The sequence below is a fragment of the Suricata suricatta genome, chromosome 10 (assembly GCF_006229205.1).
Source record: "Suricata suricatta isolate VVHF042 chromosome 10, meerkat_22Aug2017_6uvM2_HiC, whole genome shotgun sequence".
NCBI lineage: Eukaryota > Metazoa > Chordata > Mammalia > Carnivora > Herpestidae > Suricata > Suricata suricatta.
Window position 1 is genome coordinate 56,817,595 of NC_043709.1, and position 12,607 is coordinate 56,830,201.

At 43.7% G+C, this 12,607-nt stretch overlaps 1 protein-coding gene across 6 annotated transcripts in view; it reads left to right on the top strand.

Annotated features, from left to right (window-relative positions):
- Positions 1-12,607, top strand: part of RNF41 (ring finger protein 41) — a 28,143-nt gene continuing 15,536 nt past the window's right edge. For 4 of the 6 annotated variants that reach the window (XM_029954373.1, XM_029954375.1, XM_029954372.1 and 1 more), the window contains exons 1-2: positions 1-193; positions 2,526-2,710. The gene's annotated coding sequence lies outside the window, so the exon portion shown is untranslated. The remainder of the gene's footprint in view (positions 194-2,525; positions 2,711-12,607) is intronic. The other 2 variants (XM_029954376.1, XM_029954377.1) reach the window with 1 other exon arrangement.

Below are 12,607 nucleotides of genomic sequence, written 5' to 3' on the forward strand. Positions count from 1 at the left end.
GTTGCGTAGCAGCGGTGGGCGGGGGAAGGATCCGTTTCACTCGGCGACGAGTGGTTGGACCCTTTCCTCTCCTTCCCCTTCCCCTTCCCCTCCCTGGAAAGGCTGGGACCCGGCACCCGAGCTATCTCGTGGCCGCTGCGACCTCAGCTCCAGCCGGGCTGGGGTACGGAGAATCCAGAACGCTTCCAGGGCGGTGCGTACTGCGCCTGCGCCGGCTCCCACCTAAAGTAGGGTGTGGGAGGGGAGGGGGCGATGTCCCACTGGGATTGGGGTGGGGGTTCAAGGTATTGGAGGTCTGGAGAGGGGATAGAAGTAAAGATGAAAAATGGAGGAAGGGAGCAGGGATAGGGAGGAGTCGGGAGGTGAGAAAGGGGCGCCGGAGGGTGGGTTGCGGGGGAGATCCATTGGAGTAGGGCAGCCTTAAGTGCGGGAGGGAGTCTGGGCTGGCTGGAGGACAGGGAAGAAGGGACCAGGGGTTACGACGTGGTATTTAAATAGGCAGTGTTGACGGGTTGGGAGGGGAGGAAGGGAGCATTCTGGGGGCCAGCCTGGGCAGGGGCGGCGGAACCTGAACCCCCGCCCTCGAAGCGCCATAGCTTGGCTCCTCTCCCGTGCCTTGTCTTTGGCAGCCTTGTCTTTATCCTCCATTCCTTTTCCCCCTCCCCCTCCCACCCCTCCGTGAAAGAATCTCACATTCCTTTCATCCCTTCCATGGGTTTGCAGCCAGGCCCTTTACGCAGACTTCACTCACCTGAAAGCCTTCCTCAAACCACAACTCTGCGAAATTGGGGATTGGGGAGGAGTGGGCTGGAGAAGGAGCAGAAAGCTAAGAGAGGTGAGAGTGTTTTGCTTGAGGGACTGACAGATATCTTCCCCATTCAGAAACTGATTTCATTCCCCTTAATAGCAAATGTGGGCTGTGATAGTGACAGTCTAATTGCTTCCTATACAGGTGGTTTTAGAATCTGACAATAGGACAAGAAGCTGATAGTGTTGCTAGCTGATAGTTTCCCCCCAGATAGGAATGGGGTAGATTAATGGTAGGGAATCTGAGTGATGTGATAGTGTTACTACCCTGTGTGCTCAGCTGGGCCTAGTTGAAAACTCCTGTTTTGCTCTGGTTAAGGAAGCATCACAGTAAGGTTGTTGTTGTTTTTTCCCCCAGCGTGAGTAACAGGTTGCTTTCTGAGTCTGAACCTTGTCAGTAGAAGATTGAGCGTAGCCAACAGCAGTGGTTTGTGGAAGCATTTCGTGATGTACAGGTGCATGTATCAGGCTGTTGGGCAATAAGGTGTTGTCAAAATGGAAGCAGCGTTATACTCACCTCTGTGTTATGGATGAGGGAGAAACAACTCCCTCCCATCCCCAACTCCCTCAAAAGAAAGTGTGTCTGGCATTGCACATTTATCTCTCTGTTAGTTTAAATATGCCACGCTAAAACATGTTGTGGCTGATTAGCATAGTAAACTAATAAGTGTGTGTGCCAGACTCAGAAGATGAAATTGTCTCAGTTTTATGTATGAAAATTATCATCATCCTATTCTTTTGTAGCACAGCCCTTAATCTATTGATAGCCAGGTGATGGTGAAGAGAGGAGTTGGAATAGTTGCTATGCTCCTGTGTAGTAGTGAGTAGATCTCTCAGCATCCTTCATCTGAAGCCTTGTCCTCCTTTACTTGGTCCCATTTCTTTAGTTTGCCTGATCATACTGCTACTTCTAGCCTTTCTAGTTGCCCACTCTAGAATAATTTCCTGTTGTTGTTTTTTTTTTTTTAATGTTTATTTACTTTTGAGAGAGAGAGAGGAGAGCAAGGGAGGGGCAGAGAGAGGAGGGAGACACAGAATCCAAAGCAGGTTCCAGGCTCCAGAGCCTGACACGGGGCTTGAACCCACAAACCTCGAGATTATGACCTGAGCCGAAGTCAGACGTTTAACCCACTGAGCCACCCAGACACCCCCTTCCCCCCCTTTTTTAATAAAGCCTGATTCCCTCAGGAATGTTTTCTGATTTGGGAAGTAGAATCACACCTGTATGAACATTCTTGAGTATCTTCTCCTTATGAAATAGTATTTTCCAGTTGGAGGGTAAGATTAGCACTCTTTTTAGATGAATTAAGTGAAAGCATTTGGGAAACATTAAAGCATCACACTGTGCATGTAAGGTGTCATTGATCTCTGCGTTGTAGAGCCACAGATCTGGAATCATTGACATTATTTGTGGTTGTGTACACCGAATAAGAGAATCTTTCTGTCTCAAAGCAGTGCTTCTTTATGTTTTTTCTTGTCCCTCTCTCAGCCTCTGTCAGCTATGGTTTGAATCTCCTGGACTGTGTGCATGTGATTCCTTAGCCAGTGACCTCGATCCTTAGAAGTTAGTGCTGTGTCCTCAGGTCTGAAACCTATAGGCCTTCATGGAATTGTCTCCTCCTCCTCAACAGGTTGCCAGATCCAAGTCTGTATAGTCTCACTGCCAAGTGGAGGTAGTTCCCCTGACTCACCTTTTTCTTCCTTGTTCCTATTAATAGAGTGCTCCTGCTTGTGACATCACATCCATCCCCTTGGCGATAGAGCTTTTCACTAGGAAGGAGGACTCAGTCGGAGAATAGCCAACAAGATGGGTTACTGGGAGCGTCTCCTGAGTGGCACTGAGTGGAGGCATCAGGGGGTTGGAGCCTTGTGAACAGGGAGCCTACCCCCCAACACTTGGAAGGTAAAGAGCCTTGATTCAGAGTCCCATTCCAGAATTCAGGTCTCTTCTCATACTATCTGAGTTCCTCCTGCTTTTGAAAACCTGAGTCTTGGAATTCTTCTGTATAAAGCTTTCTGTGATTAACCCACATCAGTCTGTTCTTTGCCTATTTATGTCTTATAGTAACCTTAACTTTTCTTTGGAGAATTGCTTAGTAAATTTTATGTGTATGTGTTTTATATCTTATATACTCATTGGGTTCAAGTCTGCACCTTAGTTTAAGGACAAGGATTGTGTTTTCTGTATCTTTTACATGTGTCTCTTTTGGCAAGGGAGCTGTATATAGAGAATGAAGATGAGGTTTGGGGCAACCACAAAATAGTGCTGGTGACTAAGTGGGAGGTCCTTGATGGCCTTTGAAGCCTGGTAGGCCTCCCTTCAAGTGTTAAGTGAGTTCGTAAAGAATTGTGTGCTCTCTGGATTCTTTTGTAAATTGAACCAATTAAAATATACCTAAGGAATTTTAATTTTAAAATCCCTTGTGATAGAGTGCATGGCTGGCTCAGTCAGTAGACCATGTGACTCTTGATCTCAGGGGATTCTTGATTTTGGGATCATGAGTTCAAACCCCACTTTGGGCATAGAGCTTACTAAAAGAAAAAAAAATAGGGGTGCCTGGGTGGCTCAGTCAGTTAAGCATGGCTTAACTCAGGTCATGATCTCACAGTTTGTGGGTTCGAGCTGTGCTGACAGCTAGCTCAGAGCCTGGAGCCTGCTTCCGATTCTGTATCTCCCTGTCTCGATGACTCTCCCCTGATTATGCTGTCTCTGTCTCTCAAAAATAAATAAAAAACATATAAAAAAATTTAAAGAAAAAAAAAAACAACCTCCCCCCGCACTGTGGTATTATCTATGATGGATCACAGCATTCTAGAATTAAACAGAACGTTTGGGTCAATGTAGCCTACCCCCTCATCTCACAGTGAGGAAATTGAGTTCCTCAGAAGTAATTTCTCTAAGAGGAGGGGTGACTTCAGTCTAAGGACTCCGCTGCTTAAAGAAAAAAGACCACTTCCTTTCACATAAAAAGTCAAGAAAGTTGAGGCGCCTGCGTGGGCTCAGTTAAATACATGACTTCGGCTCAGGTCATGATTTCATGGTTGGTGGGTTCAAGCCCTGTATTTGGCTGTTTGCTGTCACTGTGAAGGCCTCTTCGGATCCTCTGTTTCCCCCCTCTCTGCTCTCTTTCTCAAAAATAAAAAGGCAGGGCACCTGGGTGACTCAGTTGGTTAAGTATCCATCTTCGTCTCAGGTCATGATCTCTCGGTTCATGAGTTTGATCTGAGTTTGAGCCTATCTGAGCCTTGCATCCGGCTTTGTGCTGACAGCTCAGAGCTTTGAGCCTGCTTCAGATTCTGTGTGTCCTTCTCTCTGCCCCTCCCCTGCTCGTGTTGTGTGTGTGTGTGTCTGTGTCTGGGTCTGTCTGTCTCTCTCTCTCTGTCTCTCTCTCACTTCCCCCCAGCCCCCCGAGAAATAAACATTAAAAAAAAATTTAAGGGGCACCTGCTGGGTGGCTCATTTGGTTGAGTGCCCGACTTCGGCTCAGGACATGATCTCAGGGTTCATAGGTTAGGGCCCTGCGTCAGCTTAGAGCCTGGATCTTGCTTCAGATTCTGTGTCTCCCTCTCTCTAGCCCCACCTCCCACGCTGTGCTCTGTCTCAAAACTGAATAAACGTTTAAAACACATTTTTTTAAAATTTTTATAAAGGGGTGGTGGTGCACCTGGGTGGCTCAGTCAGTTTAGTGGTCTGACTCTGATGATTTTGGCTCAGGTCATGATCTCATGCATGGTTCATGAGTTCAAGCCCCACATCAGGCTCTGCACTGACAGTGTGGAGCCTGCTGGGGATATTCTCTTTCTCTCTGTCTCTCTCTCTTTCTTTCTGCTCCTCCTCTGTTCACACACACTCTCTCTCAAATAAACTTAAAAATTTTTTTTCTTAAAAAGTCAAGAGAGTTGCCTAAAGAGAGGAAGGTCAATTAGTGATAAGGACAGGGCACCTTCAATAACGTAATTACCACTTAATTTATTTTTTTAAATATATATTTTTTAATGTGTATTTATTTTTCAGAGAAAGAGAGAGAGAGACAGAGCACGAATGAGGGGAGGAACAGAGAGAGGGAGACACAGAATCTGACACAAGAGACACAGGCTCCAGGTTCTGAGGTGTCAGCACAGAGCCTGACTTGGGACTCAAACCCATGAAACATGAGATCATGACCCAAGCTGAAGTTGGATGTTCAACCGGCTGAGCCACCCAGGCATCCATACCCACTAATTTAGATATTTTTGTTCTATATACTGAATCTCAGAATCATGTAATTTGTAGAGCACTTTAGGACTTACATAGTCCTAGATGCTTCATTTCTTGTGGAGTATGAAAACTGAGGCCCAGGGAGGTTAAGTAACTTGCCCAAGGTCACACATCTGGTCAGTTATGGAGCTAGAACTGCGTCTAAGGTTTCTGGATTCCCAACTCAGTCTCCTTTTTTCCCATTCACTGAGAGACAGGAAGATTTGTAATGAAATGTGAGACCCTTTGCCAGTTAATTTTATTCACTAGATTGAAATTCCTAGACATTACCTGTTTTCTTACACTGGAGCCGGTTATGGGTCCCATTAGCTATGTGGTGGTTTGTAGTATCCGGGCTGGAGAATCCTCAGCCTCTTACGTCTGTTGCAGTCAGGGCGGGGGTGGGGGAGGGGAGGGACAATTGGCAGAAGTGAGTCTACAGTACATACACCTGGCTTTTACCCTTATGTTTTTGCCAAGGATTGGTGACAGCATGCCCTGTGACTCTAAAATAGGAATTATAGAGTGGCTTCTCTGATATTTATCTTCATGGGGGGGGTGCACACACGCGTGTGACAGAAAGAGACAGTGTGTATGGTTTACACATCTGTACATGGGTTCAGGAAGCCTGAATAAAGGAAACTAAATGTTCAGGTTCCTTTAGGAACCTCTCTCCTAGCTCTCTCCAAGGTAGACCAAAGAAAGCAACTACAGCAGCAGGTTAAAAGGATACAGAAAGGAATACGAGAAAGCTCATATTTTTATGATAATGCTGACCAGGACTAAATAGAGAGACCCCAGTGTAACAGTAAGGAAATGAGTAACATAACACTGGGTTCTGGCCTACAGAAAGGAAGGCTGGGAATGCAGTCTTCCGGATGTTCAAATTAGGGAGGTTGGCCAAGCTTCTATGAGCCTGAAGGGACAGACACCTCGGTGCTGCTTTAGTTCAGCTCCCCAATATGAGTGAAACCTTTCAAGGCCTTGTTTTGTTCTACAGCTCAAGGAGAATGATCAGGAAACTGCTTCCAATGGCTGTGGTTACTGGCTGTGACTCTTGAGGTCCCTGTAGTTTCAGTTTTATTAAGGCTTCTGCCTCCAGGGCAGTGAGCAGTTGAGTTCTTCTGGGGCATTCCCCTTGGAATGATAACCCGCCCCTGCGACAGCCTCGTAGCCGTGTTGAGAGACCCAGAGAGGAGAAGGCATAATCAAGATGCCTAGCCCATCAGCTTGATTATCAGCGTGGGGACAGGGCAAGGAGTTGGCTTCCAACTTCCAACTTCCAAACATATGATGTTTGTTTCCCATAGATGACAAATAGGGAATACCCTAATCAGATTAGAAATCTAAATTTCCCCATAATTCTTGAGGCTGGACCCCTGAAAGAATGCGATTGTATTAAGAGTAGATAAAACAGGATAATCTCTAAGCATGCAAAGGGGCTTATGATATAGAAGGAACAGTGCCCAGCATCTCCTTAGAGCTTTGTAAACCTGACTTTTTGGTAGTAACCTTATAGCTCCTAACCCTGACTTGTGGCTTCCCGTGGGCTCTGGCCATCCTTTGCCAACAGAGGCAAGCTCTGTTCTGTTTATTTTGGGGATATGAGATCTCCTGAGACCCCATTAAGGTAAGTTCCAGAATTTGTATTCCTCCTTGAAACAATATTGTTAGCATTGATGTAAAATGGAAGTTCAGGGGTGCCTGGGTGTTTTAGTCCGTTTAAGTGTCTGACTTCAGCTCAGCTCATGATCTCACAGTTCATGGGTTCAAGTCCCATGTTAGGCTCTGTGCTGACAGCTCAGGGCCTGGAGCCTGCTTGCACCCTGTCTCTCTGCCCTTCCCTGCTTGCTTATGCTCTCGCACATGCACACGCTCTCTCTCTCTCAAAAATAAATAATCATTAAAAAGAGTTTTTAAAAAAAGATAAAATGAAAGTGAAACTAGGTATTTATTCAGAGGCTATAAAATGCTGATTCAAATGGGCACATGCACCTCAGTGTTTATAGCAGCACTATCAACAATAGCCAAATTAGGGAATGAGCCCAGATGTCCATCATCTGATGAATGGATAAAGATGTGGTATATAAATACAATTGGAATATTAATTGGCAATCAAAAAAAAAGAAATCTTTAAAAAAATTTTTTTAATGTTTATTTTTGAGAGAGAGAGAGAGCATGAGCAGAGAGAGACAGACACACAAAGCATCAGAAGCAGGCTCCAGGCTGTGAGCTGTCAGCACAGAGCCTGATGAGGGGCTTGAACTCACGAGCAGTGAGATCATGACCTGAGTTGAAGTCAGATGCTTAACCGACTGAGCCACCCAGGCGCCCCAAAAAGAAATGAAATCTTAGAGTGCCTGGGTGGCTCAGTCAGCTAAGTGTCCAACTTCGGCTCAGGTCGTGATCTCAGTCATGGGATTAAGCCCCACTTTGGGCTCATGATGCGGAACCCGCTTGAGATTCTCTCTCTCCTCTTCTCTCTGCCCCCTCCCCTGCTTCTGCTTTCTCTCTCTCTCTCAAAATAAATAAATAAAAGGGCATCTGGGTGGCTCAGTTGGTTAAGCCTCTGACTTTGGCTCAGGTTATCATCTCCTGGTTCATGAGTTCAAGCCTCACGTTGGGCTCTTTGCCTGGAGCCTGCTTTGGATTCTGTGTGTCTCTCTCTGTTCCTCCAGTGCTCCCTCTCTCTCTCTCAAAAATAAGTAAACATTAAGAAGAAATATTTTTAATTAAAAAGATAAACTTAAAAAAAAAAAGAATGAAAACTTGCCATGGGCAACAACGTGGATAGAGCTAGAATATACTATGTTAAGCAAAATAAGTCAGAGAAAGATGAATACCATGACTTCACTCATATGTGGACTTTAAGAAATAAAACAGATGATAAAAGAGGAAGGGAGGGAAAAATAAGACAAAAACAGAGAGAGGCAAACCATAAGAGACCCTGACACAGGGCTCAAACTCACAAACTGTGAGATTGTGACCTGAGCCGAAATCAAGAGTCAGTGGCTCAACCGACTGAGCGACCCAGGCGCCCCTCTTCCTATTTAAATGTTTTAATGTGTACAATAGGGGTGCCTGGGTAGCTTAGGTAAGTGTCTGACTTTGGCTCTTGTGGTTCTCGGGTTCGAGCAGGCTCTCTACTGTCAGTGCAGAGCCTGCTTCTTTCAAAAATAAACGTTAAAGGAGCCTGGGCAGCTCAGTTGTTTAAGTGTCCAACCTTTGATTTCAGCTCAGGTCATGAGCTCATGGTTTGTGAGTTCGAGCCCCACGTTGGACTCTGCTGATAGCAAGGAACCTGGTTGGGATTCTCTCTCTGTCCCTCCCTTGCTCATGCACTCATGTACATATACTCTCTCTCAAAATGAGTAAACTTAAAAAAATTAATAAGTGTTTAAAAATGTGTACAATACAATTAAGTTTTAGTTTTTATTTCTTAAAGGTTTTTAAGTTCACTCTGAGCCAGGTGTCCCTAATTTTTATTTTTTAAATTGTTTTTATATAAATGGGACTTGGGGCACCGGTGGATTAGTCATTGAGCATCTGACTGTTGATTTCAGCTTAGGTCATTATTCCAGGGTTGTAGGTTTGAACCCTGTGTGGGGCTTCTTGCTGAGCATAGAGCCTGCTTGGGATTCTCTTTCTGTCTGTCTGTCTGTCTATCTGTCTGTCTGTCTCTCTCTCTCTCTCTCTCTCTCAGCCCCTCTGTCCCAAGCACTCTCTCTCTCTTTCTCTCTTAAAAAAAATAACCGGACCATACTATTCATAAAACATACATTTTGCAACTTGCATTTTTCATATCGGGAGGGATATTTAGCAGTGGTTAAAAGTTTGACTCTGGAGCCAGTTTGCCTGGGTTTGAATCTGGCTTCACCACTTGTTAGCTATATGATCTTGGACAAGCTTTTTAACCTTTGTGCATCTGTTACTCATCTATAAAATGTGGATAATGACAGTCCCGACCTCGTAGGGTAGCTCATAGAGTTGTAGGAATTGGATGAGTTAATACACAAGAAATGCTTAGAATAATGCCTAGCAGGAACACTGGCTGGCTCAGTCAGTTAAGCTTCCAACTTTGGCTCAAGACATGATCTCACAGTTTGTGAGTTCAAGCCCCAACCTACTTCGGATCCTCTGTCCCCTGCCTCTCTCTGCCCCTCCCCCGCTCATAGGACTACTCTCTCTCAAAAATAAACATTTCTTTAACAAAATTATTTTTAGTGTTTACTTATTTTTTAGAGAGAAATAGCACACAAATGGGAGAGGGGCAGAGAGACAGGGAGACAGAGAACCTGAAGCCGGCTCCACATTGTCAGCATAAAGCCCAGGTGGGGCTTAAACTCACGAACAGTGAGATCATGACCTGAACCGAGATTGGACGCTCAACCCACTGAGCCACCCTGGTGCCCCTTAAAAATAAAATCTTAAAAATACTGGGACTCCCAGGTGGCTCAGTTGAGTTTCTGACTCTTGGATTTTGGTTGGAGTTGTGATCTCTTGATTTGTGGGTTTGCCAGTGCAGAGCCTGCTTGTGATTCTGTCTCCCTCCCTCTTGCTGTCCCTCAGCTGCATGGGTGTACTTTCTCTCTGTCTAAATAAACTTTTCTGGGGTGCCTGGGTAGCTCAGACAGTTACGCGTTCAACTTCGGTTCAGGTCATGATCTCGCGGTTCACGGGTTCGAGCCGTGCTTTGGGCTCTGTGCTGACAGCTCAGAGTCTGGAGCCTGCTTCAGATTCTGTGTCTCTGTCTCTCTCTGTCCCTCCCCTGCTCTCTCACTCGTGCTCTCTCTCTCAAAAATAAATAACATTAAAAAAATAAATACATATAAAAAAGTACTAAAGTAATATACTTAGAGACAGCTTTTCTGAATCCTTCTAGAAACTCTTCAGTATAGATGTGTACCCACATAATATACTTCTTAACAAAAATGGCATTATGTCATATATGCATAAATATGTCATTTTGTTATGTAAATGTATAATGTATTAGATAAAATGTATACTAAGTATATTTAAGTAATTTAAATAAATTATTAATAAATAAATATATTTAAGTCATACTAGTGTCTCCTGGTATTGCATTTTTTAATCTTTTTTTTTTAATGTTTATTTACTTTTGAGAGAGAGAGAGTGCTGGCAGGGGAGGAGCAGAGAGAGAGGGAGACACAGAATCTGAAGCAGGCACCAGGCTCTGAGCTGTCAGAACGGAGCCTCATGCGAGATTTGAATCCACGAACTGACCATGACCTGAGCTAAAGTCGGACGCTTAACAGACTGAGCCACCCAGGCGCCCCTCCTGTTACTGCATTTTATAGATGTAAGGAATTCTGGATATTTGTGGTCTTGATTCTTTTGCTGTTAGGAACAACACTGAAACAACCTAGTACATTGCTTTTGCACCTTTATAATTATTTCCTTAGGCTAAGTTCCTAGAAGTTGGATTGTTAGATAAAGGGTATATACTTTTTGGGGATATTTAGGTGTTTTTGTTGTTCTTTTCAAAACATTTTTTAGGGGCACCTGGGTGGCTCAGTCGGTTAAGGTTAAGCGGCCAACTTCAGGTCATGTCATCTCACAGCTCGTGGCCTTGAGCCCCGTATCGGGCTCTGTGCTGACAGCCTGGAACCTGCTTCAGATTCTGTGTCTCCCTCGCTCTCTGCCCTTCCCCCTCTCACACTCTGTGACTGTCTTTCAAAAATAAATAAACATTAAAAAAAATTTTTAACGTTTTTATTAGTGAAGTATAGTTGACATATAATGTTCTATTATTTTCAGATTTATAACATAGTGATTTGACAGTTCTATACACTCATTGCCTACCACACTGTAAGTAAGTGTAGTCACAGTGCAACATTATTACAGTGCTATTGACTGTATTCCCTGTGTATACTTCTGTCTCCATGACTTGTTTTATAATTGGAAGCTTGTACCTTTTGATCAACATTTTCTTGCAAGAGTTCCTTTTTTCCAGACCTTACTATATAGTATATGATGTGTTATATATGTTATGTTATTAAAACATGTATAGGGGCGCCTGGGTGGCTCAGTCAGTTAAGCGTCCAACTTTGGCTCAGGTCAGATCTTGCAGTTTGTGGGTTCAAGCCCCACGTTGGGTTCTGTGCTGACAGCTCAGAGTCTGGAGCCTGCTTCAGATTCTGTGTCTCCCTCTCTCTCTGCTCCTCCCCTGCTTGCGCTGTTTCTATCTTTCAAAAAAAAATAAAAAACATAAAAAATTTAAAAAATGAAATTTCTTTAAAAAATGACGTATAGTATAGGACTCATTTAGTGAATGTTTTGGACATGTTTGTTTTAACCTTAACACTTTTCTTTCACAGTTTAGGATAATTATAGATTTATTTCTTTATTTGAATATTGGATACACATGGAGAGAAAAATCTTTTATTTTTTAAGATTTATTTACTTATTTAAGTAATCTCTGTACCCAACATGGGGTCAAACTCATGACTCTGAGATCAAGAGTGACTCACTCTTTCCACTGAGCCCCCCAAATACCCCAAGAAAATCTTTTTCAAAGGTACAAAGGGATAATTAAGGAAATTAAAGTATATTCCTCCTATTCCTCTTCCTTAGTTATCCCTTCTCAGCAGCAAGCACTGTTTGCAATTTCCTCTTTATCTTTCTGGAGAGTTCCATGCATACATAAGTAAAAATACACATACGTGGTTTTTTTTGTACTCATGATGGCATACTTTACATATACTATTCTGAACCTTGTTTTTTTTTTTTCCTTCCTCTCTTAACAGTATATCTTGGTAGTCTTTTCATACCTGGTGCTTTTTATTTTTTTTAGAGACAGCAACCAAGTGGGGTGGGGACGAGCAGAGAGAGAGAGAGAAAGAGAGAGAGAGATTGAGAGGGAGAATCTTAAGCAGGTTCTATGCTAAGTATGGAGCCTGATGCAGGCTCAATCCTGGGATCATGACTTGAGCCAAAATCAAGAATTGGACGCTTAACTGACTGAGCCACCCAGAAACCCCCTTACCTGGTGCATTTTATTTATTTATATAAAAAGTTTTAGTGTTTATTTTTGAGAGAGGGAGATAGTGTGTGAATGGGGGAGGGGCATAGAGAGGAGACGCAGAATCCGAAGCAGGCTCCAGGCTCCGAGTTGTCAGCATAGAGTCCGACTCGGGGCTTGAACCCACAAACTATGAGACTATGACCTGAACTGAAGTCAGAGGCTCAATCAACTGAGCCACCCAGATGCCCCTTAAACCTGGTGCATTTTAAAGGCAACAATGCTTTTTCCCCCCTCTGATTAATGTTATCGCTATTATAGAGAAACCAAATTATAATTTATTTAATTAAATATTAAATTAGATACTGTAAAGTCAGCAGTTGAACAGATGAATTAGAGATATTCGGGGATATTTTTCCTGTCCTATAGAGGCTCCCTCAGCTACCTCCTCTTCTTGACTTTTTTTCTTGCCCCTCCTCCTCCTCCCAACTCTGTGTTCCGTCTGGACTACTAGAGTGGCAGTAGCTATTATCCAGAACAGACTAATCAGTCTTGGGTTGCATTGATTGAAGTAGAGAAGA